General features: G+C 51.4%; 2 pseudogenes; both read left to right on the top strand.

Annotated features, from left to right (window-relative positions):
- Window positions 1-3,837, top strand: part of LOC114828536 (uncharacterized) — a 6,038-nt pseudogene extending 2,201 nt beyond the window's left edge.
- A 3,897-nt stretch (window positions 3,838-7,734) lies between these two features.
- On the top strand, window positions 7,735-11,668 carry LOC100899022 (uncharacterized protein K02A2.6-like; annotated as a pseudogene).
- The last annotated feature ends 337 nt before the right edge of the window (window positions 11,669-12,005 follow it).

Genomic DNA, 12,005 nt, shown 5'->3' with positions numbered 1-12,005 from the left:
CCCAATGTTTATGGACCTTTAACAGATTCGAAATCACACGAATACAATGGAAGGCAACGGGAGTACCGAGACTCACATACGCGAATGCGGTATTAGCGTCTCGGGCCTCAAACCAAATGACGGCTGAATTCGAAAGAATTCAGACTGCAGTTGGAAAATGGGCACTGGGAATAAACGAATATAAAGTTGCGAACGAGTTCGTACAAGGCGAACTCGGGTGGTCAACCTTCGAATCGAGAGAAGCGCAGAGCAAGATCCGATATTTCGCGAGAATAAGCGCGATGGAACCCGGCCGGTGGCCACGCATGATACTGTCCATGATGGCCACAACGAAGATAACGACAGCAGCGCTCAGAAGAATGCGCCACCTCAGCGATAAATACTCATGCGGAAACATACCGATAGTATACACAGAGGACCTCAGACCGAGAATGAATCTTTTCAATAATACGGTGAAAAAACATATTAGAGAAAAGATGGAAGAGCTGTGGAGAGAGGGAATGAACTCTAAACCCAGCCTGGAATTGTACAGTATATGGAAGGATACAGCCACCCCAACATATGGACTATATAAAAATAGTCGGGGGAGCGCTCTGTTAGCCCTAGCAAGAGCAGGGATGCTACCGACGAGGTCGCATAGAGCGAAGTACCAACGGATCGAGCCGCACTGTTCGAAGTGCGGCTTAGACGAAGAAACCATTCCTCACATTATGACGGAATGCACTCCTCACCACTTCGATATTGACGAAGTGGCTAGGAGATTGAGTTTCACTGAACAAAGTGACGAAAATCTCATGAGGAAAACAAGAAGACTGCTGGAAGAATGGGGAAAGAGAAACCCGGAGGATCTGCTGAGAAATCGCCCCTGAAACAGGGTCTCATGCCTATATGTATATATAGGCTCGAGAGGATCAATAAAACCATACCATACCATACCAGCCAGAGGTCCCGTGAGCCAGAGTTCGCCGTTCCCCATCGCTGCCTGACCACAGAAAAACGAATCTGCATCTCAAATCTGGATCCTCGCGTAGTGCGAGAGTGGCTGCGGTTCTGGAATCGAAATTGAGGCATAACTCCTCGAACGATCGTTTGATCCGCCGGACGAATGAGTTTGAGACCGGAGCGAAGACTCTGAGGAAATACATTTTTAGCGTCGCTTCCAATTTTAAGGAGTAGAACTTAAGAGATGGCTCCACTAGTATAAGATCCCCTCAGCGAGCGGGGTAGGAATGCAATGCATCCGTGATCATTGTGATTCTTTCTTCCAGTTAGCTTGAATGTTTATCGAGCATCGATACACGGGGGCCCCGCCCGCAAGTCAAGCTGGGCTTTGCGTCAAGGCGGCACAAGTCCGACCAACCTTGAGCCAAGGTTCCGGCCTCTGAGATTTCTGGCTTCTGCGGTTCTGGCTCCTGCAATTTTGGCTTGTGAGACGGTATCCTATGCCAGAGGTTCCCAAACTTTTTCTTCCGCGGAACCCCTCGCGGAACCCCTGGTGTTCCGTGGAACCCTTCCTCATTTTTAAAATAGTTCGATTGCTCTTTCCTGTCAATTGCTCTTTCCTTCCAGCTATTAACCAGACCCGAATGTTTATTGCTTAAGTCAATTCTTGCGTAAATTAGAAATGCTCATCTAGTGGGAACGTGCCTTGTGCAACGACCTTCGCAGTGTGCATTCGATGCCGATCGATGCGCCAATTAGAACGATCCCCTTCGGAATTGAGGAAGACATTTGGAATCAGGAAAAGAAGTTCCCCACAGGGCTACGACACCTAGGGCCCGTATATGACCGTACATGTGGAAGCAAAACCTCGTCGCGGAACCCCGAGTTGCGCGAAGAGCAGCCCACGGAACACTGGGGTTCCGCCAAGATTTTTTCACGGAACCCCCGGAAAAGAGCGACGGAACCCCAAGGTTCCCGCGGAACCCAGTTTGGGAACCTCTGTCCTATGCTGCTCTGTGTTGCCAGCGCTCCTCCTCTCCCAAGCGACACTCTCGTCGTCGGTCTCGGTGGAGCTGCGCTCCATGCTGCTCTGTGCTGCTAGCGCTCCTCCTCTCCCAGGCGACACACTCTTCGCCGGTCTCTGGTTGGCTGATTGCGCTCCGTAGTGATTTCCCTCTCCGTGACGATTTTCGCTGAAACTGAGAGCTATGACGTCTTCGACGTCAAAACCGTCTCCTTCCGATCGTACGGTGTGCTCTGGCGACCCTCAATCTTGAGCCCAATCGAAACTAGAGACGGAAGCAAAAAGTGCCATCGTGACAGGATTTCTGAGCGGTCGAACCTGCACACGACGGCAGGGCTGAACCACACAGCCTCGGCGACGCAGCTCGCGGTGACATCATACCTAGCGTACCCCGCCGCAGGGTATCGGTCAGCCTGCTTCTGAAAGATTTTTACGCGTACAAAATGACAGAGGACACGCATATGAATACCCACATCGCCAATGTCGAATCTATGGTTCAGAGCTCAAGACATGTCGCGCAGAAGATAGACAGAGCTCAGATCATTTCCAAACTCCTGGGAATACAGAGAAAGTATCGGCATCTTGTTTCCACCTTGGATATTATCGACGATGAGAATCAAACCTTCAAAAATTTGATTCCTCGATTATTGAAGGCAGAGAAGGTCGAGCTGGATGATCTGAAACCCACTGATAACGAGTCCGTGGCTTTCTTATCAAGGATTCAGCAGAAAACAAAATCGAAGAAGAAATTTTTCTGCTTCGATTGTACAACACGGAAAATGTTATGAGAGAATCGGTCATAAGAAGAGTCAGTGCTACAAGTTCAAAAAGGACGGACAGTCGAGTCAAACTGCTGGTCAGCACCGAAGCCTATAAATTGCCCATTCTGGACAGAGCACACACGAATTTCTCTTCCATGTTCGAACTCCAATCCTTGGAAATGACGATTAGCTCGCTGATACTGGTGCTTGGGGACATATGTCTTATCGGAGAGCTTGGTTCACGGATAACAAGGTTTTGGAAAGTCCTAGACCAGTTATCTCCGCAAGCGGTCATACAATGAAAGGCGTTGGAGAGCGATCAATCGAGATCTAGAGTCTGATTGAAGGAAAATTAATCTACGCTAAGTTGGTGAACGTACTTCATGTTCCGGAAATCAATCAGAATTTGATCTCAATCGGTGAGCTGACTGATCATGGAGGCGAAGCGCGATTCAACCGCGAGGGTCTGAGTGTGATTCGCGAGGGACAAACTTTGGCGATCGGAGTTCGTGAGGGCGGGGAGAGGCTCTATCGGATGAAATGTAGAGTTTAAGCGAAGAAAGCCTCTCTGTGAAAGCTGTCAAATCCGACGAACGCCCTTGAATGTATGGCAAGAGCGTTTTGGCCACGTGAACTATCAAACAATTATGGCGACATTCAGGAACGAATCTGTGAGAGGACTCAAACACTCACTTAACAATGAGTGTTTGACTTCCGAAGCAGAGAAGTTCTGCGAAGCTTGCTGTCTACGGCAGAGGTTCCCAACCGGGCGAAAACGGAGCATTCGGCATTGGGAGAGCGAATATTGATAGCTGAGACAATTGAGGTATCGATTATTCAGGTTTTTCTTCCCTCCGCAGGTTCGACTTCAATGAATCCCTCTGCCACTACATACTCAATAGATCATGGAACAGGTGAGACATGGAACACGGAACTCGCAAAGTGTCCGACCGAGAATTCGAGAAAATGAGCTCATTTGAGGGAGAAAACTCATTCATTACGCATTGCATCGGTAGAAAACAATCAGGAATTTCCTTCCAGATCGGCGAACCTGTACAATCTTTTCCTCTTTTTGGTGCAATTCTTTCCTGCGGGAGTGTCTTAGAGTGACTCCCTGACTTCCCTCACGCCGGAGGGGCGCGGTCAATGGACGAATAAATGCGGTCGAACGAGCCTGATGTCGAGGGCCTCGAACTGAGCAAGAGACCTCACTCGGGATCGGGTCGCGAATGGACCGTGATTTCATGCGGACTGCCCGCAATGTAACTATCCTCACCGCCTCCTTCGTGATGCTTCCCCAGAAATGGATCGGCATCGTAATGATTATGAAAATAATCAGCTGCTGTTCGACATTCCGACATGTTCCCCATTTCCGCTCGGGCGGCACTCCGATTCGCATGCGATGTCGGAGGTGGAGACCGCAACTCTGCTCCGAGATTCCATGGAGGACTGTCGATCGAGTGAGTATTCATGAATGGAAGGTTCGGGTCATTTCATGATCCGGACATATCGTTCTCTCTCTGCCTCGGATCGCGGTGACGGTCTTGAAAAACAGACTTGCATTATACACGGCGATTCTTTCCCTTGGTCGGCAAGGGGCTCAGTTTGAGACAGAAGTATGATATCTGCGTTCTGGCTTATAGCAGCAGAGTGGGTGCTGCCGATGGGGACAGATTTCTCTCCCACATTAGAACTTGGATCGGCATTATCATCCACTCCAAGTGGTTATCGCAATCAGTGTCGGATCAGGGAGGATTCCTTCCCTGGCTATCCCTGAATCGAATGATAGCCACGGATTCGAGTTCGGTAGCTTGTCGCTTGAGGCGGAGCTCGGCCGTACGAAGGTCTGGAGTATCCCTGAGCAGTGCGGGACACCGATCGGTGAATCTCGGCATTGTACTTCGCGCGAGAGATTGGATAGCGGTTGGGGACTGGAAATCGTATCGCCGTCGGACGACCGCTCAGCCAAATTAAGCTTCTCTTCACGTTCAAGAAGTCAGGTCGGCCAAAACGCGGAAATCGTTGGCTCAGTGCCTAATCACCGGCAACAACGGGAGGTAGTGAGTCCCGGCCTTTTCGCCGCTGCTACCTCCGCATAACCCTTTTCGACGTAGTTCCGCATCTCGTCGTCTAGGGATTTCAAGAGAATCGTATTTTTTCTTGTTTTTGCTAGTAGCCGATTGAGACTGCCGCGTGCTATGTTCTCCTTGTCTCCTAGCGTTCGCAAGTTGTTCTTGAATGGCAAACTGACCATGTAGTGGCCTTTCTCCAAACGTTTGATCTTGTTCTCGAAAATTTTTTTAGCTCTGAGCTATCCTCATCTTTTCTGTTCTCTGATTGAGGCTCGATTCCCAATAGCTCCGTCGACCACAGATTCTGTAAATCTGCCGCGACGTCTTCCGAATCTCGACCCGCTCCCTCCGTGTTCGATTCCGAACCGCTGGACGGTAGAGAAATCTTACGGTCGCCAGACGCTACGCTGAGTGACGTCATGCTCACGACCTCCGAGCGCCAAACCCTTCCAGGCTGATACAGGTTAGCGGTGAGGAACGAAGTGACCGCTGTTTCTGTCTCGTTAGGGACGCCTCTGCCGGCTAGCACCCATCCGAATATGGTGCTAGTCGCGACAATGCGATCGTCTAGGATCCGCTCCTCTCCGCCCAGAGTGCTCGCCAGGAAATCCTGTCCAATCAGAATATCCTGACGGGCCCGTGGCATCGTCCGCGATCGGAGACAATTCGAATGACTCTTCTAGTTCGGGGAACTCCCCTCTGGCAATTTCCGGGATGCCGACTACTGATAGTAGGACTGTATCCCGCTCGTTAAATTTGCTCTGAAGTCGCAAATTGTATACATTGTATCCCATTGAACTCCGAAATTGAACCGCCGATAGTAAGCATGGCAAGATTTTCCCGACCCGTTGGTCTGAGGTCGAGGGCATCCACCGCACGCTGGGCGATGTAAGATCGCTCCGCGCCCGTGTCTAGAAAGAAGCGACAAACGCGTCTCCGGTTCGTGCCACTAGCCCACGCTAGACCAGTGTGGGAATACTTGACTGTGTGCTTGATCGCGCTGGACGCCGACCGCGCGGAGAATGACTTCACCTGCTGAGTTGCTTTGGTGCGCGCGTCGCACATTATGGGATAATGATTTTGTTTTGCACTCGCCGTACTTCACGTTCCTGGCTCTACACTTTTTCGCGTAATGGTTCCTTCGGAGACATTTGAAACACGCGTTGCTCCTCGCACACAGTCCCTTCTTCTCCTCATATGAGAGTTGAGTTCTGCAATCCTTACTCTCGTGCTTAGTGCTTGCGCAGAAGACGCACGACTGATCTACGGCTGGACTTTGCGTGAGAAGAGCAGCGTTGCCTCTACCAGCATCGCTTCTCGCGACATGCCAGTTTCCTGTTCTATAATCTGAAGACCTGCTCGCATTACTACTGCTGAAATCTCTGCTGTGATGGGCGCTCTGGAAGCCTTGCTGCTTATGCGACTCAAGGGGTTTTGAGTTCCTTTTGATGGAAACTTCTCTTTCTAAGTATTCTAATAAGAGCTTCAGCGCGTTGTCCGAGTCTGTCCCCGTCAATAATTCGAAATTTTGTCGCTTGAAGTTTTCTCTCGTAGGTGCGGGGAGCGCGCCGAGAACGTTGGGTGTGACCCACAGAGAGAGTGATTCGTACGTTTTCCCCAACGAAACTAGAGCTTTGACATCTTGGGACAACGAGCTGACGAACTCAACAAACTTATCGTTCATGTGGAGATCTCTTGTCCGGAAGAGCCTTCGGAGCTGCTGGACGTGCTCGTTCTCCGCGTCTTGTGTTGAGCCGAACTTCGCCGCGATGGAATCCATTGCCACATGGTACTGGGCTGCCGTGAACTCCAAGTGGGCGATTTCCGCTGCTGCTGGGCTCTCCAGGGACTGCTTCAGGAGCGAGTACTTCTCGACTGGATCTAAATTCTTCTTGTGTACGTGGGCATCAAACATCTGCCGCCATTCCCGGAATTTCTTGTAATCTCCCGAGAACTTCGGCACTTTGAAGTATCGTGTCAGGCCGTTGTACTGTGCTGAGGGCTGGGGCGAAACTGCTATTGCTGATTGATCACGCTTCGCGTCTTCCCTGGCCTTTTTTCATCTCGTGGAACAGCCTGAAGTAGTCTTCTTCGTACTTGTAGACCCGCTCGATTGCCTTCTCAAACTGGTCCGGCGTGCAGGTTAGAAGCAAGGCTGCGATTATTTTATCTTGTTCTCTGATTCTCTGGAAGATGTCCTCGATATGTGTCCAGTCTCGTTCCGCACGCTCCCTCTTTTCCTTGTCTGTCGTCAGGTTCTTCATCGCTTCTTCTAACTCGTTGATTTTCCTTGTGAATCCCGCTCGGAGTGCTTTTCTAATGGCGACGTGATCGCTGAACAACTTGGTGTCCGCTGCCGACGCCTGCTGCCTCGATGTCGACGCGTTCGCTCTCGATGAGTCCGTGTCTTCGTCACCCATCTCGGATCTTCGCACGTGGGACGGGCTGGTATTCACTGTTCTATCGGCCGAAAGCGAGCGTCGAGTCTTCGGGGTTTTTGACATGTGATGTCCTCGCTGTATGAGATTGTTCTGCCGCTGGTGAAATTCTCCGAACGATGTCAGCAATCCGAAGGTCCTTCTGTGACTCGGGATTCCGCTAATGCATTCGACGGATGCGGGAGGTTTCCGCGATGAGCTTCTGCTGAGATGACGGTCCCCCAGATGGTCTCTATTCTCAACCTACCGGTGTCCGATTTTTCCCGTCTTCCTGAACTGGATTCACTCAAACGCTAGCCGAAGTCGCCGCTGCGTCGGACGATCTGGCTGCCACATTCGCCACATTCTTCGAACGCTGAACGGCGGTCTGCCGACAGCGGCGACTTCACCTTCGCAGAGACTGATGATGGACCTTCTCCGTCGCATCTCCGTGTAGCCTTCTTAGCCGCATACGAACTCAACATTGGCGCAGCCGACAATTACGTCCCGTTCTTGCCATGCATACGACTCTCAAAAATGCGGCTTCGCTGGAGCTGTACAACCCTCTTCTGGGTCGTCGTAGACAAACTCGCCGGTTAGTTACGGTACGCTGCAACACTATCGACGCGTTGTTCAGAAGCGATGCAAGAGCGGACGTTTGTTCTGTCCTGACCGAAGAGCTCACGCTAACTTCGCTACGGGACAAACTTCTGGAGCTGGACTCTGACATGGAGGATCTGTTCGCGAATCCTCAGAATGATGAAGCCATCAAAGTCAGGGAACAGTGGGCAGATCGCTGCATGGAGTACTTACTACAGATCAACCAAGCGCTCAGTAAGCTGACGGTGTTGAAAAACAAGGTTCAACAATCCGGTGCAAGTCAGAAAAACCAGTCTGAGGGGGGCAAGCCACTGGCCGGGCAGCGACGCTGCCGATGGTCGAAGTCAAAAGTGAGCCAGTAGCACGGTCCGCGGCTTTGACTCACGTGCTCACCCTCGTCGGGAAGTTCACACACGATGCTACGAAGGACGTCACGTTCAAGCAATGGTTCCAACGAAATGAAGTATTGCTCAGGGAACACTGTGAGTCAGATTCCGAACGCTGTCAAATTTTGCTCCGAGCTCTGGGGTCAGACGAGTACGGTCGTCTACGGGCGCGAACCTCACCGGGTAATCCGGAGGATTTCTCGTACGCGAATTTGACCAGTCTCCTGGAGACAATGTTCGGATCTCGTCTGTCTCTGTTCCGCAGGCGCTACGACACATTGCTCGTAGATCGCTTATCCCCCGGGTTATCAGGCGACGAGATGATCGATGCTGCCAATCTCAAAGGCGACAAGTTTGAATTCAGCTCGTTGACGCTTGACAACTTCAAGTTCTTCATATTGTTGCTTTCGTTATCGGACTCGTTTTACCATCATATACGCACGGTTATCATTCGAGCGCTGGATGATAAACCCGAGATGTCACTAGACGACTTGCGAGCTGTTCTCAAGCGCTACGAGACCCGCAAAAGTGACGCTCTCATCGATGGTAATGCCGGAGCCTTGGCAAGGGAAGCGGGAGTATCGGAAGTGAAGACTGGGCGAAAGAAAGAAGCAAAACCTCAGCGCTGGGGGAAGTCCTCGCGATCTTCCTGCGCGAGCTGTGGAGGAGATCATTCCCAGGATAGCTGCAAGTGGCGCAAGGCGACCTGCAGGAACTGTAAAAAAGTAGGACACATCGCAAGGGTATGTCGCTTGATTACGAAGCCACAAGCCAACGCTTTACAGATGACATCTGTGTTGTCACCTCAACAGCTAGCTGAGGGACGCACTTTCGTCGATGTTCTCGTAAACGTAGATCGGGTAACGTTCCGAGCAGATTCGGGCGCCGACTTGTCTACGATCTCTGCATCGTGTTGGAAAGGATTGGGTTCTCCCGCGCTACAACCCTTCGATGAGGTATGCACCCAGGCTGATGGAAAGAAGTTACGTTCTGAGGGCTTCTTCGCAGCTAGTCTCCGATACGCGAATCGTCAATGTAGCGAACCCATTATGGTTCTGAAGCATGGTTCGAACAACCTTCTCAGTGGCAGAGCGTTGAAACGTCTTAGCCTGCTCCATTGGGATACGGACCCATCACAGGTGGCCGTCGCGATGGTTGAGGATTCGTCATATCCATCAACTTCGCTGCAGTCAGAGTTCCCTCGTCTTTTCGAGAAGGGTCTGGGTTGTTGTTCGAAGCTGGAGGTCAAGTTATATTTACATGATAACATCCGACCTGTCCATCTTCCGCCTCGTCCGATTGCCGTTGCCTTCAAAGAGCAGGTGGATAAAGAGCTTGATCGATTGTTGAACAACGGAACGATCGAGGCTGTGGAGCAATCGAATTGGGCGACACCCATTGTGGTTATCAAAAAGCCGAATGGATCTCTGAGAGTGTGTGCTGATTACTCAACGGGTTTGAATGCAGCCCTGAAAGATTAGAACTATCCGCTACCGAACATGGAGGAAATCATGTCGAAGTTCTCCGGAAGTAAAGTCTTCTCCCAGCTTGATCTCGCCGATGCGTATCTACAACTTCGGCTCGATGAGGAGAGTCAGCCGTATACGACGATTTCTACACATCGTGGCATGTTCAAGTACAAGCGGCTAGTGTTCGGGCTCAAGACTGCTCCCGCTATCTTCCAGAAGGCTATCGAGCAAGCGCTTGCCGGACTGGAAGGTATCCTGGTGTACCTTGATGACATCCTTGTCATGGCGCCAGATCCGACCTTGCATCGACAGCGTCTTCTGGCTGTTTTGCAGCGTCTCCAAGAGTGGGGATTCCATTTAAGACTAGAGAAGTGCACGTTTGCTTAGTTGAAAGTCAAGTATCTGGGTCTAATCGTGTCAGAAAGGGGTATCGAAGCGGATCCGAAGCGGATCTCGGCAATTCAGGCATTGGCTACGCCTATTTCCAAGAAAGAAGTTCGGTCGCTCCTCGGGTTAGTCAATTACTACGGGAAATTCATACGTCAACTGCATTCCTTCAAGGCACCGCTGGAGAAATTGCTCCGGGACGACCAGAAGTTCATCTGGACGAAGGAACACGATGCTTGCTTCGCGCGAATCAAGGAGATTCTGAGCGGACCTCTTCTTCTCGCTCATTACGACCCCCGGCAGACCTTGATCGTGGCGGCGGACGCTAGCCCGACCGGAATCGGGGGCGTCCTGCTTCAGCGTTACCCTGATGGGAACGTGAAGGCGGTTTTCCACATGGCGAAGTCGCTGACGAAAGCTCAACAAAACTACGGGCAGATCGAGAAAGAGGCTCTCGCTCTCGTTACGGCGGTGGAACGATTCAGAAAATTTATCTGGGGCCGCCACTTCATTCTGCAAACTGATCATCAACCGTTGGTGGTTCTGTTTCGACCATCAAACATGAAGGGTCTTTCTCCACGCACCGCTGCACGGTTGCAACGTTGGGCTCTACGACTTGTGGGGTTCGATTTCGACGTGGAGTATATTCGTACCGATGCATTCGGGCATGCGGACGCCCTATCGCGTTTAATCAAAGAGGTGAGAGCTGACGCGCGGGACCCGGATCTAGAGGAGGTTGTAGCTGGAATCGACTTCACAACTGAAGCTAATCTCTGTGAAATAGTGCATTCTGCTCTGGAATCCGGAAGCGTGCGGGCACGAGTCGCCGCTCATACTGCAAAGGATGCAGTTCTCTCAAATGTTTTACGTCGGGTCGAAGACGGGTGGTCAGCCGCCGACAAGAAAGACCCGACACTTCGTCCTTTCGCTCTGGAAGCCGAGTCGCTCTGCTTAAGCAGCGGCATCCTTCTGTTTGGGGACAGAGTCGTCGTGCCGGCTTCACTTAAAAACCAGGTACTCCAGACACTTCATGGGGCGCATACTGGGATCCGTAGGATGAAGGCGCTGGCTCGCCTTCACTTTTTCTGGCCAGGCATGACGAAGGACGTGGAGGTCTTCGTGAATGGCTGTCCTCGCTGCTTACAGACTTCCTCGGCTCCAGTAAAAGTTCCCCTCAGTCCGTGGCCCAGCGCCGAAAAACCTTGGTCTAGGGTTCACATAGACTGTGGCGAGCCTCGGAAGGGCAAGTCTTTCGTGGTGGTCGTTGACAGTTTTCAAAACTGATCGATGCTCAGTGGATGTCATCGACGACTTCGGCCGCGTTGGTTGACTACCTCCGGCGTTTGTTTCGAATTTTAGGAGTGCCGGATACATTGGTCAGCGACAATGGTCCTCAGTTCACGTCTGAGGAATTCGCGAAATTCAGTGCCGAAAAAGCGTTCACACATTTGCGCTGTGCACCAGGAATGCCACAGAGCAATGGCCAAGCCGAGAAGATGGTCAGGACCGTTAAAGATGGCATTGACGCTTCGACGGGCTCGTTAGATTCTATCGTCGCGGCTTATAACTTTACACCAGTTTCGTCTGTGGAGAACAAGTCACCAAACTAAGTTTTCTTCGGTCGACAACTCCGAACTCCATTCGACGCGTTCAAACCCACCGGATCTACTCCGCAAACTCTGACTGGATATCAACAGGAATACAAGTCGAACTTCGACCGGAGGAACGGAGTCACCGACCGCCATTTCGTGAAGGGGGAGACTGTCTCCGTGAAACTGGCGAATGGGAGTCGGTGTTCCGCGAGAATTGCTGGACTCATCGGCCGGGCGATGCTGCGTTTGATCGTACAAGGCAAAACTATCATTCGCCACCGGAATCAGGTATGGCGACGAGCTGTTCCGGAGTCTCCTGAGGACTTTTCAGACGTAGAGTCGGAGTTCGGTCCAG

Source organism: Galendromus occidentalis, unplaced genomic scaffold, assembly GCF_000255335.2.
Source record: "Galendromus occidentalis unplaced genomic scaffold, Mocc_1.1 scf7180000075990, whole genome shotgun sequence".
Lineage (NCBI taxonomy): Eukaryota > Metazoa > Arthropoda > Arachnida > Mesostigmata > Phytoseiidae > Galendromus > Galendromus occidentalis.
This window is presented reverse-complemented; position numbering and strand designations above follow the sequence as displayed.